Here is a 15,094-nt window from a genome sequence, read left to right on the forward strand (position 1 = left end):
CTCCCCAGCCCCAGGGGTTCCTGGTGCCCTAGGAGCCACCAGCTGCAATTAGTTACTGACCAAAGCAAAGGTCTTGCGGTTAATCTCTCCTGTGTTCCTCACATCAGTTTCGCAAGAGAGACTTTACTATTCTCTGGTAAGGAAACAGATTCAGAAATAGCTAAAGAAATTGTCTGAGGCCATACAGGGAGGAAGTGGCACAGCGGGAATCCTAATTCAGAAAAGTCTAGCACAGGAGCCCAAAGAATAATCACCTAAAGGAACAGGTAGGAGCGGGAGCTGGTATTGGACAGGTGAGTTGAAAGTAAGGTCGCTGGTTTTACACAGTACTTACGCTTAGGGTATCCACTCCCTACTACACACACAACGTGACTGAATAAATGAATGTTGAGGATTCTCAGCTTTTGGATTCTAAGTTTTTATTGTCGATATTAAACAACTCTTGCAGTTTCTAAGCACTTTTGTATATTCACAATCTATTTCAATTTATACGAGGTCTGTCAGGAAAAAGTCCAGCCATTGTTAATATAAGGAGAGCAGTTTGTGCCACAGGGACCAGAATGCGCATGTGTGAGCAATGACAACTTCACTGTACTAGTCAATGGGGGCAGTAGAGCTGTTGAGTGAGCATGTGTACTGTGTGGTTGTCACATTCAAAATGACTGAGCAAGTAGAGCAATGAATCTGCATCAAATTTTGCATCATGTTTGGTGAAACATGAAATCACCCAGGTGACTGAGCCCCCGTACAGCCCAGATTTGTGCCCTGTGCAACAAAACTAAAATCACCTTTGAAAGGGAAGAGATTTCAGACCATGGATGAGATTCAGGAAAATACGACAGGGCAGCTGACGGTGTTGGGAAGAACTGTGTGAGATCCCAAGGTGCCTACTTTGAAGGGGACTGAGGTGTCACAGTCCCATGTACAGTGTTTCTTATATCTTCTTAAATAAATGTCTCTATTTTTCGTATTACATGGCTGGATACTTTATGGACAGACCTCAGTATACTCAATTTTCCAGATGAGGAAATCATATTCAGAAAAGTTTGATTTGATAGCAAATGGGAAAATTTAGAGTTCTATTTGTAGCCTGAGGTTTTTTCTGTGTTGTTTTTGCAGCCATATAGAAAGGCTTTTTGTTGTGTTAATTTTATGAAAGCTCAATGTTCATTATTTTACAGAGTTAAATAGTTCTTTCTACAAGTGGCAACCAAACACCTGCTTCCACTTCACCCCAGAGACAGCCACTTTTACCTCTTTTGGCTGATAATTTATTTTTTACAACCATATAACCAAATGCTCATTTTGCTGTTATTTATTTTTCAATTTTTGGTGTCATATATTGATTTTCTACTATGGAAGATGAGAATTTAGTTAGCGTTCATGCTCACCACCTCACATATACTTACCACCCCCTCCAATTGCTAATACAGACAAGCTATAATTTTGGCCGGAGCATTTTATACTACCATGACTATGTAAACTCCCATGACAACTGCACTAGGTAATATCCTATGGTCACTTTTCTCTTTGGAGTTAATAATTGCCTTGTTTTTTAGTTTGCTTGATTTTTAATGTCCTTATACTTATTAATTCCCAAACTCTTCATCCTTGTGTAAATTCGTTAATATGTCCAAACACATGAGGGATTCTATCAGTTTCACCTTTTCTACAAAATCCCTTTTAGAGAGCTGGCCTGGTTGGTTGCTCTCTAGGCCTAAGGACTTCCCTTCACCATCATACCTCTCTCCTGCATTCCATCCCTTATTTGTTAATCCCATCTTTTTCTCTTTCTTGGTTTACTCATTGTTTGGTGGAGCGTATCTCCAGTAGCACTTTGAGAAATGGTCCATGGGAGATAAAATGTCCAAGTCCTTACAGATTTGCAAGTGTCTTTATTTTTCTCTCTATCAAAGTAGAGGTCTAGCCGGATAAATAACTCTAGATTGGAAATAATTTTTTTCCTCAGAATTTTTTATCCTCAACTAAGGACATGCTCATTGATTTTAGATAGAAGGGAAGGGAGGGAGAAAGAGAGGGAGAGAAATATCTGTGTGAGAGAAATGTTGATTGGCTGCATTTTGTATGTGCTCCACCAGGAGACCAAATCCGCAACCTAGTTATGTGCCCCGACTGGGAATCAAACCTCAGACAACACCCAACCAACGGAGCCACACCAGCCAAGGCATTTCCTCAGAATTTCAAAGTCATTGCATCCTTGTCTTTCTGGCATCCACTGTTGCCATAGAATTCTGATGCCATTCTGTTTCTGTTCCCTTGTTATAGGACCTGTTTTTTTCTTTCTAGAAACTTGGAGGAGTTTTGTTTGTCTTTATTATTCTGCAACTTCACACATCTTGATATGGGTCAAATTTTCAAACCATTTTGCTGGGGACTCGGTAAAACATTTCAATCTCAAATCTCATGTCCCTCATTTTAGAGACTTAAAAAAAAATCACTTTATTGCAGTGACTTTGCTTTCTCTGTTCTCTCTGGAACCTTGTTATTTGTATGTTAGATCTCCTGATTTGTCCTCTAATTTTCTGACCTAATTTTTTTTTTAACTCTCACCTAATGACATTCTTTCATTGCTTTTAGAACAAGGAAGGGGAGAGTTAGGGGGAGAGAGAAGCATGTATTGGTTGCCTCCTGTTCATACCCAGATGGGGTATCACTCACGCTTGGACGGAGGATGGGACCCACAACCTAGGTATATGCCCTAACTGGGAATCGAACCCACAACCTTTCAGTTAGGGGATGATGCTCCAACTAACTGAGCCACACCAGCCAGGGCATGACCTGTTTCATATTTCTATTTTTGCACTATATTCTGGGAGATTTCCTCATTATTTTCCATTTTTCATTTCTGCTATCATGTTTTTAATTTCTCAGAACTCTCTGAATATTCTTTTTTATATAACACCTTGGCTTTATACCTCTGAGAATATTAATAATATACTTCATTTCCAATGGTTTCTTCTTATATAATTGTTGTTTCCTCCAAGTTACCTATTTCTGTTTGTTTTGGCCTCTGTTTTAGTAGCTTTCCTCTATCTTCAGGTGATCCTTTCCTGTCTTGCCCTTTCTAATAGTGCAGAATATGAATCAGTGTACACAGGTGGGCCTTACTGACTGAAAGTTTCACTGGTGGGTGATCTGTCTGGCTGTTTAGTTGGGGACCTCTGATGTCAGTATTGTAAGGTCTATCTCTGGAACTGCTCTGATACTCCAGGGGGTGTCTCCTTCAGTCTCCCTATTGGTGGGTATCTTCAGTGGGGTGCCAGCACCCTGGGAAGTGTGTTGGAGAAGAGAAATGAAGACTCGACATGGAATTACCCTGTTTCACTATGGTGGTCCTGCTCCCAGTTAGGCTTTGTACCTTCCAGTCTAGAAAGTCTGACGTCTTCCACAGAATTACCTCCAGCCACCTTCTGGGGTTGGGTCATCCATCTAGTAGCTCAGAATAAGGGAACTGAAGGTCTAATTGCTTTATTTTTATTGTGATAAAGTATAGGTAACATGAAGTTTACTATTTTAATCATTTTTAAGTATAAAATCGATGGCATTAAGCACATCCATAATGTTGTACAGCCATCATCACTATCTATTTCCAGAACTTTTTCATTGTTCCAAACAGAAACTCTACCCATTAGACCAGTATTCCCAATTTCACCCTTTTCCAGCCCCTGGTAATCTCTATTCTACTTTTTCTCTATGAATTTGACTACTTTAGGTGCCTCTTATAAATGGAATCATACAGTAGTTTTCCTTTTGTGTTTAGCTTATTTTACTTAGCATAATGTTTTTAATGTTCATCCATGTTTAGTATGTATTGAAACTGCGTTCTTCTTAAAGAATGAATAATATTCCATTATATGTATATACCACATTTTGTTCATCTGTTCATCTGTTGATGATCATGTGGATTGTTTCCACCTTTTACCAATTGCTGATAATGCTGCAAGGAACATTAGAAATTGTATGTTTGAGTTCTTGCTTTCAATTCTTTTGATATGTACCTAGAAATGGAATTGCTGGATGACACGGTAATTCTATGTTTAAATTTTTGAAGAACCATCAAACTTTCTCAAGTGGCTGTACAATTTTACATTCCTACCAGCCATGCACAAGGTTTCCAATTTCTCTATGTCCTCGCCAATATTTGTTACTTCTCTCCCTCTCTCTTTCCCTCCCCCTCTCTCTCTCTCTTTCTCTCTCTCTCTCTCTCTCTCCTTTCATAATAGCTATCCTAAGTAGTATGAAGTGGTATCCCTTTGTTGTTTGGATTTGCATTCTTCATATGACTAGTGGTGTTGAATATCTTTTTATGAGCTTATAGGCTATTTGTACATTTTTCCTGGAGAAATGTCTATTCAAGTATTTTGCCCATTTTGAATTGTGTTGTTTGCTGTTGTTAAGTCATAGGAGTTCTTTATATATTTTGGATGTTAATCTCTTTTTTTTAAATATATTTATTGATTATGCTATTACAGTTGTCCCATTCCCCCCACCTCACTCCACTCCATCCTGCCCACCCCCTCCCTCCCATATTCCCCCCCCTATAGTTCATGTCCATGGGTCATACTTATAAGTTCTTTGGCTTCTACATTTCCTACACCATTCTTACCCTCCCCCTTTCTATTTTCCACCTATCATCTATGCTACTTATTCTCTGTACCTTTCCCCCCCTCTCCCCTTCCCACTCTCCTATTGACAACCCTCCATGTGATCTCCATCTCTGTGGTTCTGTTCCTGTTCTAGTTTGCCTAGTTTGCTCTTGTTTTTGTTTTAGGTGTGGTCGTTAATAACTGTGAGTTTGCTGTCATTTTTACTGTTCCTATTTTTGATCTTCTTTTTCTTAGGTTACTCCCTTTAACATTTCATATAATAAGGGCTTGGTGATGATGAACTTCTTTAACTTGACCTTATCTGAGAAGCACTTTATCTTCCCTTCTATTCTAAATGATACCTTTGCTGGATACAGTAATCTTGGATGTAAGTCCTTGCCTTTCATGACTTGGAATACTTCTTGCCAGCCCCTTCTTGACTGTAAGGTCTCTTTGGAGAAATCAGCTGACAGTCTTATGGGAAGACCTTTGTAGGTAACTGTCTCCTTTTCTCTCGCTGCTTCTAAGATTCTCTCCTTCTGTTGCATCTTGGCTAATGTAATTATGATGTGCCTTGGTGTGTTCCTCCTTGGGTCCAGCTTCTTTGGGACTCTCTGAGCTTCCTGGACTTCCTGGAAGTCTATTTCCTTTGCCAGATGAGGGAAGTTCTCCTTCATTATTTGTTCAAATAAGTTTTCAATTTTTTGTTCTTCCTCTTCTCCTTCTGGCACCCCTATAATTCGGATGTTGGAATGTTTCAAGATGTCCTGGAGGTTCCTAATCCTCTCATTTTTCCGAATTCTTGTTTCTTCATTCTTTTCTGGTTGGATGTTTCTTTCTTCCTTCTGGTCCACACCATTGATCTGAGTCCCAGTTTCCTTCACATCACTATTGGTTCCCTGTACATTTTCCTTTGTTTCTCTTAGCATAGGCTTCATTTTTTCATCTGGTTTTCGAACAGATTCAACCAATTCTGTGAGCATCTTGATAACCAGTGTTTTGAACTGTGCATCAGATAGGTTGGCTATCTCTTCCTCGCTTAGTTGTATTTTTTCTGGGGCTTTGAAGTGTTCTGTCATTTGGGCCATTTTTTTTTTTTTTGTCTTGGCGAGTGTTACTTTAAGGGGCGGAGCCTTAGGTGTTCCCTGGGGCGGGGTAACACTGGTCGCTGCACAGTGATGCTGTACGTGGGGGAGGGGCCGAGAGGGAGCAATGGCGCCCGCTCCACTCTCCACCGGACTCTAATCTTTCACTCTGCTACCCACAATCAAACTGGGCCCCTCTGGTGCTGGTTCCCGAGTGGGTGGGCTTGTGCACTCCCCAGGCCCCTGTGGGTCTCTCCAACGACCTCTCCTGCGAGGCTGGGAGTCTCTCCCGCTGCCGCCCCAACCCCCACGGGCGTTTTCAATCAAAGGTTTGAAGCTTTATTTCCCAGCGCTGGAGCCCTGGCTTGCGAGGTCTGCTTTGCTCCCCGCCGTTTGTCTGGTTTATCTGTGCATGAATGTGGGGCCCCGGGGTACTACCCGCTGCTCTGCCTGCCCCGTTCTCCACCATTCTGAGTCCGGCCCTCTCGGCCTATCTGTGCGAATGTGGGGCCGCAGGGTCTGTCAGTGGTCAGACTGCCTGCCCGTTCGTCCCACACTCCACCAGTCTGGGTCCCGCCACGGCCACGCGAGTCCTCTCCACCCCGGTACCCGTCTCCGCCCCTCCTACCGGTCTGGATGAAGGTTTATTTTTTATTTCCTTGGTGTTGGACTTCCTTGCCATTGGATTTTCTGTCAGTTCTGGTTGTGTGAGGAGGCGCAGTGTGTCTACCTACGCTGACATCTTGGTTCTCTCCTTTGGATGTTAATCTCTTATAATGTGTATGGTTTGTAAATATTTTCTCACGTTTCATGGGTTGTCTTTTCACTTTGTAGATAGTGTCCTTACTTGATATAAAACATTTAAATTTTGATGTAGTCCCACTTATCTAATTTCTCATTTGATACCTATGCTTTGAGTCATATCCAAGAAATCATTGCTAAATTCAGTATCATGAAGATTTTTTCCCTATGCTTTCTTCTAAGAGCTCTGTAGTTTTAACTCTTATACAGGGTGGGGGGAAAGTAGATTTATAGTTGTTAATATGGAAAATTATACAATAATAATGATACAAGAATAAACTTTGTATTTTACATATTTATCACTAAAAACCACTTTTGCCTCATCCTGTATTTAGGTCTTTGACCATTTTGAGTAAATTTTTGTATTAACATTATAGTGTGATGCAGGAGTCCAACTTCTTTTTTTTGCATGTGCATATCTAGTTTTCCCAACACCACTTGTTGAAAAGGCTATTTTCTTCTTCCATTGAGTTGTTTTGACAGCCTGGTTAAAAGTCAGTGATATATGTCTTGGCCAGTGTGGCTCAGTTGTTTGGGCAACATTCCGTAAACTGAAAGGTCACAGGTTCAATTCTCCGTCAGGGCACACTCCTGGGTTGTAAGTTCAGTCCCCAGTGGGGGCATGTGCAAGAGGCTCCAAATTGATATTTCTCTCTCTCTTTAGAATCAATACACATATCGTTGGGGGAGGAGTAAAAAAAAAAAAGCCAATCATCCACAAATGTGAAGGTTTATTTCTAGACTCTCTATTTTTTTCCATTGATCTATATGTCTATCCTTAATGCCACTACCAGAATGTCATAATTAACATAGGTGTCTAGTAAGTTTTATTTATTTTTAATTTTTATTTTAAAATTATATTTTATTAATTATGCTATTACAGCTGTCCCAATTTTCCCTCCTTGTGTCCCTCCACCAAGCCTTACCCTGCTGGTGCTGGCAATCCCCACACCATTGTCCATGTCCATGGGTCATGCATATGTGTTCTTTGACTACTCTATTTCCTATGCTGTGCTTTACATCCCTGTGATTATCTCTGTAACTTCTAATTTGTACTTCTTAATCCTTTCAACTTTTTCACCCGTCCCCTCAACAGCCCCCATCCCCTCGACACCCCATCTGGCAACCATCAAAATGTTCTCTGTATCTATGATTCTGTCTCTGTTCTGCTTGTTTATTGTTTTTTGATTCAATTGTTGATAGATATGTATTTGTTGCCATTTTATTGTTCATATTTTTGATCTTCTTAAATAAGACTCTAACATTTTGTATAATGCTGGTTTGGTGATGATATACTTCTTTATCTTTTTATTGTCTGGAAAGCTCTTTATCTGACCTTCAATTCTAAATGATAGCTTTACTGGGTAATCTTGGTTGTAGGTCCTTGCTTTTCATGACTTTGAATATTTCTTGCCAATCCCTTCTAGCCTGAAAAGTTTCTTTTGAGAAATCAGCTGACAGTCACATGGGGGGTCCCTTGTAGGTAACCAACTGCTTTACTCTTGCTGCTTTTAAGATACTCTCTTTACCTTTAACCTTTGGCATTTTAATTATGAGGTGTCTTGGAGTGGGCCTCTTTGCATCCATCTTGTTTGGGACTCTTTGTGCTTCCTGGACTTGCATATCTATTTCCTTTACCAAATTAGGGAATTTTTCTTTCATTACTTTTTCAAATAGATTTCCAATGTCTTGCTTTCTCTCTTCTCTTTCTGGCACCCCTATGATGCAAATCTTGGTACACTCGAAGTTGTCCCAGAGGTTCCTTACACTATCCTTATTTTTTTGGATTCTTTTTTCTTCTTGCTGTTCTGATTGGGTGTTTTTTGCTTCCTTATATTTCAAATTGTTGCTTTGATTCTCAAGTTCATCCACTCTTCTGTTGTTTTCCTGTAAATTATTCTTCATTTCACTTAATGTGTTCTTCATTTCTGATTGGGTATTTTTTATGCTGTTGATGTTACTGGGCAGCCTCGTGCTGTTCCAGAACAGTTAGTGACTATCTATTGCTTGCCACTTAGAGGCATAACTCTGGACAGGAGTTTGGTAAAAAGGAAAGGGGTTGCTTATCTAAAAGTTGTATAGTTTTGAATAGTGGTAGGTTTCTGCCTCAGGGCACCACTCCCTTTAAAATACCCAAAGACAAACAGCCCTGCCACAATCTGCAAGTTCAAGAATGCACCTGAAATCCATTTCCCACTCCTAAAAGTACTATCCTTTATGAAATGCAGATAACTGAAGAAGGTTCCCAGCCATGGTTCAGCTAGCACTGCCCCTTTTTGTGTGGGACCGGTTCCTGAGACCACAGGTTTTCTGGAGCTTGGCCACACGGTCTCCGGGGAACCTGTGGTCTCAGGAACCCAGGCTCCCCACAGCCAACTAGGGTCACCAGGGGAGGGGAAAGAGCTGACAGACCTTGTGCTTCCTGATGCACTCCATCTAAAGGTCCTCTTCTAGAATCCCATGCACGCTGGAAGCCAGTGGGAGTGTCCAGTTTCTAACCAATGAGAACTAATGTTGGCCATGTTTGCCTTTGCCCCTCTTCTGGCCAACAGACTCCATAAGGGAGCAAAGTCTCCAGTCACACATGCTCTGTACAAGCTCCCTTCTGCTGAGCCATGAGTTGCCCAGCTGCCTCTAGCAATTTTCCTCTCCTGGCCCCTCCCTTCATAGGGAGGTCAAGCCACTTCTAATCTTCAATCCTGCCTTGGGGTTTTCTCCCTGCCCCTGCCTTCTCCAGTGATTTGGCACGAACCCTCTGTCTGACTGAAGTCCTCACTAAGTTTATTGAGCATCCTTATAAATAGTGTTTTGAACTTTGCATCTAGTAAACTGCTTGTCTCTGTTTTGTTTAGTACTTTTTCTGGAGTTTTGTTCTGTTCTTTCATTTGGGCTGTGTTTCTTTGTTTCCTCATTTTGGCATCCTCCCTGTGTTTGTTTCTATGTATTAGGTAAAGTGGCTATTTCTCCCCGGCTTGGTAGAGTGGCCTGATGTAGTAGCTGTCCTGTAGGGTCCAGTGGCACAGCCTCCCCTATTACCCAAGCCAGGTACTCAAGGTGTACTTACTGTGTGGGCTGTGTACACCCTCCTTGTATAGTTGACCCTTGATTACTGTTGTCACATCCAAGATCAGCCACTGCCTGTGTTCTGACTGGGGTCACACAGCATAAGCTATAAAGTGATCCTCAGATGGCTGCTACTTGTGGTGGGCTTCGAGGTGCCCTGTTGAGGCCTAACTGTGAACCAAGGCTGGCTGCTACTAGTGCTGTGCCTGGGGCAACTTGGCAAGAGGTATGGGGCTTGCTGAAACCAGATGCTGCTTGTTGGAGATAATTTAGGAAAATCTGAAGCACAGGTCAAGACAAGTCATTCATATGGAAAAGCCACTGGAAACAGTTTGGGTGGGCCCAAACATTGAGTGGGGCAAGGCCTCAGAGAAATCACCAGAGTGGGGCAAACAGTGTGAGCCAGGTTGATGGAGTCTTAGATGTGGCTCCCACTGTCAGGGCAGGGCTCAGGAAAGGAACAGTGGCTTCTGTCAGCACTTCTCTCTGGGAGAAAGCTGCCCCCTAGCTCTCGTCCTGGTGCTAAACAATTCAGTTCCTCCCCAAATGTCTCTGGTGCATTTTACTCAGCTGCCACAATCCTGGAGCTCAGAGTAAGTGAGTCTAAGTCTGTGTGTGGATCCTTTAATAGGATCTGCCATGGACTTCAGAAGTTTCTGTCTTTCACAGCCTCAATCCTCACTGGGTTTTGCAGACAGAAATTATGGCTTCTTGTCCTGGCATTGGAACCCTGGGCTGGTAGGCCTGGTGTGGGGCTGGGACCCCTTGCTTCTGAGATATCCCTCCTGATTTTTAGCTGCCACACGTGGGTGTGGGACCAGCCTGTTCCACATCTCCACCCCTCTTAGTAGTCATGTTATAGTTTCTTCTTTAATTCTGTAGTTATAGGACTTCCATTCAGATCAATTTCTGATGGTTCTGAATGATGGCTCTATAGTTTAGCTGTGATTTTGATGTGATTTTGCAAGGTGGCAAGCAATGTTTATCTACACCTCCATCTTGACTTGGAAGTCACTGGTGATATCTTTTCTAGTAAGTTTTAAAATCAAAAGCGTGAGGCCTCCAAATTTGGTGCTCAGTAACATTTAGTACTTTTCAAATTGCTTTCATCATGTTTTATAGTTCTCAGAACAAATGTTTTGCATTTCTTTTGTTAATTTCAAGGTAGTTTATTCTTTTCTATGGTATTGTAAATAAAATTGTTTTCTTAATAATTTAACTTTCAGTTTGCTCACTGATAATGTTTAGAAATACCATTGATTTTTATACATTGATTTTGTATCCTGGAGCATTGCTGAATGCATTTATTAGTTTTAGTAGTTTTTTTTCCCAATGGATTACTTATGATTTTCTATATACAAGATCTTATCATCTGCAAATACATGTACTTTTACTTCTTTTCCAATCAGATGCCTTTTACTTTCTTGCCTAGTTGCCCTGGCTAGAATTTCCAGTACAATGTTTAATAGAAGTGGTGAGAATAGACATCCTTGTCTTGTCCTTGATCTCAAAGGAAAAACATTCACTAGTAAGTTAGGATATTAGTTTTGAGTTTTTATAGATGCACTTTATTGGGTTTAGGAAGTTCCCTTCTGTTCCTACTCTGTTAAGTGTTTTTATCATGAAGATTAGCTATAGCTCTTTGCTGTGTTATTTTACTGGTTGCTTTAGTGTTTATAGTATACATCTTTAACTTTTCACGGGCTGCCTTCAAGAGGTATTATACCACTTCAGGTACTTCAGATATAATTTAAGAACCTTCCATTTCTCCCCTCCCAGCCATTACATAATTGTTGACATACATTTTACTTTTAGATATATTACAAACTCCATACAAATTAATATTTTTGTTTAAACAATTATCCTTTTAAATACTTATTTTATAAATCTGTATTACAACATTTACTTGTACTCTATGATACCATTTAGGGTATTTTGAGAAATCACAAACATTTGAAATTATCTTTTTTATATGAGTAATAGTTTTTTTTTTTTTACCACCTTAACCCATTTTTAAGTATTATATATAGTTACATTGTTGTGTACCATTTCTAGAACTTATTCATCTTGCAAACAGACACTTTATACCCACTGGAGACCAACCCCCTATTCCCCCCAGCCCCTGGCAACAACCCATCCTACTTTCTGTTTCTGTGAGTTTACATACTTTAGATTTCATAAAGTCATATACTACATGTCTTATTGTGACTGATTTACTTCTTTAGCATGTTCTCAAGAATCATCCCTTTTCTAGCATGTGACAGGATTTTCTTCTTTTTAAAGGATTAATGATATTGTTTTATGTATATACTACATTTTCTTTATTCATTCATCTGTTGAAGGACATTTGGGTTGCTTCCACCTCTTAGCTATTCTGAATAATAATTTGGGTGAGCAAATATCTCTATATTTTTATATTAACCCCCTATCAGATACCTGCTTTGCAATTATTTATCCCATTCTGTATGTTTTCCTTCCCCTTGAAACGCCTCCAGATTTCTATTATTTATCTTCTCTATATTGATTTTTTTTCTTATTCCTATACTGACTTTTTCATTTCTAGTAAAAAATATATAAAATCCTTCCCAACAAGATCATTCCTATTTGGTCTCCTGTTCTCACACCCAATTCACTTAAAAACAAAAAGATTTTATGTATTTATTTTTAGAAAGGGAAGGAGAAAGAGAGGGAGGAACATCGATGTGTGAAACATTGAGTGGTTGCCTCTCAGCATGTCCTCAGCCGGGGACCTAGCCCACCAGCCAGCCATGTGCCCTGACTGGGATTAAACTGGCGACCTGTTTGCAGGATGATGCCCCATCCACTGAGCCACCCCAGTGAGGGCCCAGTTCACATTTCAATTTCCCATAGCCTGTTTCCACTCTCACCATGTTATTGAATTTAGTCTTTTGAAGGTCACCAAGTACCTACTAATTTTCAAGTCAAGCTATGCTTTCTCACGTTTCTTTACCTCTCCAGTCTCATTTGACAATGATTTACATCTAATTTTTTCTTGAAAACATCCTCTTGGTTTCCCAAACTGCATTTTCCTGACTTTTCTGCCACATCTGTAGTGGTAATGTCCCCCTTGCTATCATTGTTCTTTACAGAATTTCAAACTCATCAATGTAGATATTCCTTCAAGTTCCCTCTTTGCTCTTTTTTTGTGTGAGGGGGGGCAGGTGGCGCTGGTTGTGTTCTGTATCTAGATCTGGGTTGTAGTTACATGGGTGTGTTCACTTTGTAGAAATCACCAAGATTTATGAATTTCACTGTTTTCTATACCTCTGCAAAATTATACAAAAATTAAGCATATTTTAGTTAAAAAATTAGTGTGAAAATTTTACTCTCAAAAAGTATGGTTTATTTTGATCAAATAAAAAGGAATTATGCAATTATTATTTTTTCCTTTTGGTATCCAATATGAAAAAGCTTGGAGATAATTTAATATCAGTTGTAGTAATTGCAATATATTAATTTAGGTGGTGTATTTCCTTTTTTCTCCTCCTAAATGGCTTTTGATTTTCTTTCTTTTTTTTTTTTTTAAATTTATTTATTGTTATTTAATTACAGTTGTATGCCTTTTCCCCCATCCCTTCACCCCACCCCAGGCTTTTGATTTTCTATTCCCAATTATTTATTACATGTTTTAAATTATATACCACCTGAAATCTTTTTGGGAACAAATTATTGGTAAAAATAAGTTTAAAATTTACTGTTTACCACATTAGAAAATGTGGTTACTATTCTCTTTTTTATTTTAAAAAACTAAAAACAAACAACAAAAACAGAATGGCTTATCCTTTTCTCATTTTAATTAAAATATTGGTATGTTCAATAGATGGAGGCAAAACCCAAAGAAATTTCCTTGTAAGAAGTTATACATTGTATTGTTACTATATTACTTTGTGTTAATGGTACATTAATAAAAACTTGGTAGATTTTTACATTTTGTGTTTAATTCTATAGATCTTGAACACATCTCCAGAAGTCATTTCCATCTTCTGCTTAGTAACAGGGAAACTGAATAAGCTATGGATGTTTAATGCTTTGTTTTTTCCTCCAGAGAAGTATTGAATAGATGCTGTAATCACTTTGATATCCCAGTTTCTAACATTCCTGATCTAAATTATTTTTTTAATTTAATTTTTAAAAATATTTTATTTATTTATTTTTAGAGAGAGGGTAAAGGAGGGAGAGAGGGAGAGAAACATCAATGTGTGATTGCCTCTTGCACACCCCCCACTAGGTACCTGGCCTGCAGCCTAGGCATGTGCCCTGACTGGGAATTGAACTGGTGACCCTTTGGTTCGCAGGCCAGCACTCAGTCCACTGAGCCACGCCAGCCAGTGCCTGATCCAAATTATTTTAAAAGCCAACAAAATCCTTCTTATAATAATTAAGTCATCTTTTCTAATTTGTTGAATGTTGTCAAATGGACTATTTTCAGACAATTATTTTGCTTCCTACCGTGCCATTTAAGGAGAAACTGCTCCTTCCAATTACAAAGGGCTTCTTGCTTGGGATTTTAAAATTCCAGTGAATAGGTGAGATCATTTTTTTTTTTTTTGGATAATTCACAGGACTCTGCAGTCCCAAGGAGGATATACCCCTTAAATTTGGTGAAGAGATACTCATATGCCCTTACTTGCTATGGGAAACAAAAGGATGAAATTAATCATTGCAGAATATCTAATTTTAAAAATCAATTTTACTGAAGCATAACTTATGTACAAAAACTTAATTCCACTTAATGTATAGAATTCAGTAACTTGGGCAGTTGTATACTCATATATCTACAAAACTACCCCTATAATCAAGATGCAGAACATTTCTACCACTTCCATAAACTTCTTCCTGCCTTTAAAAACTGACTATTTTTAATGTGAGAGAGAGACATCCATTGGTTTGCCTCTCATACATGCCAAAGTCTGGGACTAAAGCCACAACCCAGGCACGTACCCGACTGGGAACTGAACCAGTGACCTATCAGTTTGCAGGATGACACCCAACCAACTAAGCCACACCAGCAAGGCAGGTGCTTATGATTTAATGGAACTTGTTTACTTATGTTTTATGCCATAAAATGCAATTTGCTAATGGTAATTTTTAAATCCTCAAACACTACCATAAATAAACTACATAAAAATAATATGAAAGAATAATGAATTTTTGTTATAATTATTTGATAAACTGGTGGTACATGGATGTTAACATTCAAGACCACCACAGATGAAAAGCTGTAATATTTAATCATGAGCTTTCTGGAAACTTAGTTCATGACAATGGGTGATTTACTTAACCTCCGCTAGCCCAATTTCCTCATTTCTACCATGGCATTACCTCCTGCGGTTATTGTGAGGCTCACACGAGATAATAACGTGTGTGAGCACCTAGAGCACAGTTGGTACGTATTATCCCTTTTCTTCTAGGAGTAAAGTGCCCATGTATCAACTTAATCGCATTTTATTCTGCAATTCAATAACAAATTCACATTTGTAATGTTGCAACCTATTAAAAATCAGGGTTTGATTATCA

Source organism: Desmodus rotundus, chromosome 5, assembly GCF_022682495.2.
Source record: "Desmodus rotundus isolate HL8 chromosome 5, HLdesRot8A.1, whole genome shotgun sequence".
Classification (NCBI taxonomy): Eukaryota; Metazoa; Chordata; class Mammalia; order Chiroptera; family Phyllostomidae; genus Desmodus; species Desmodus rotundus.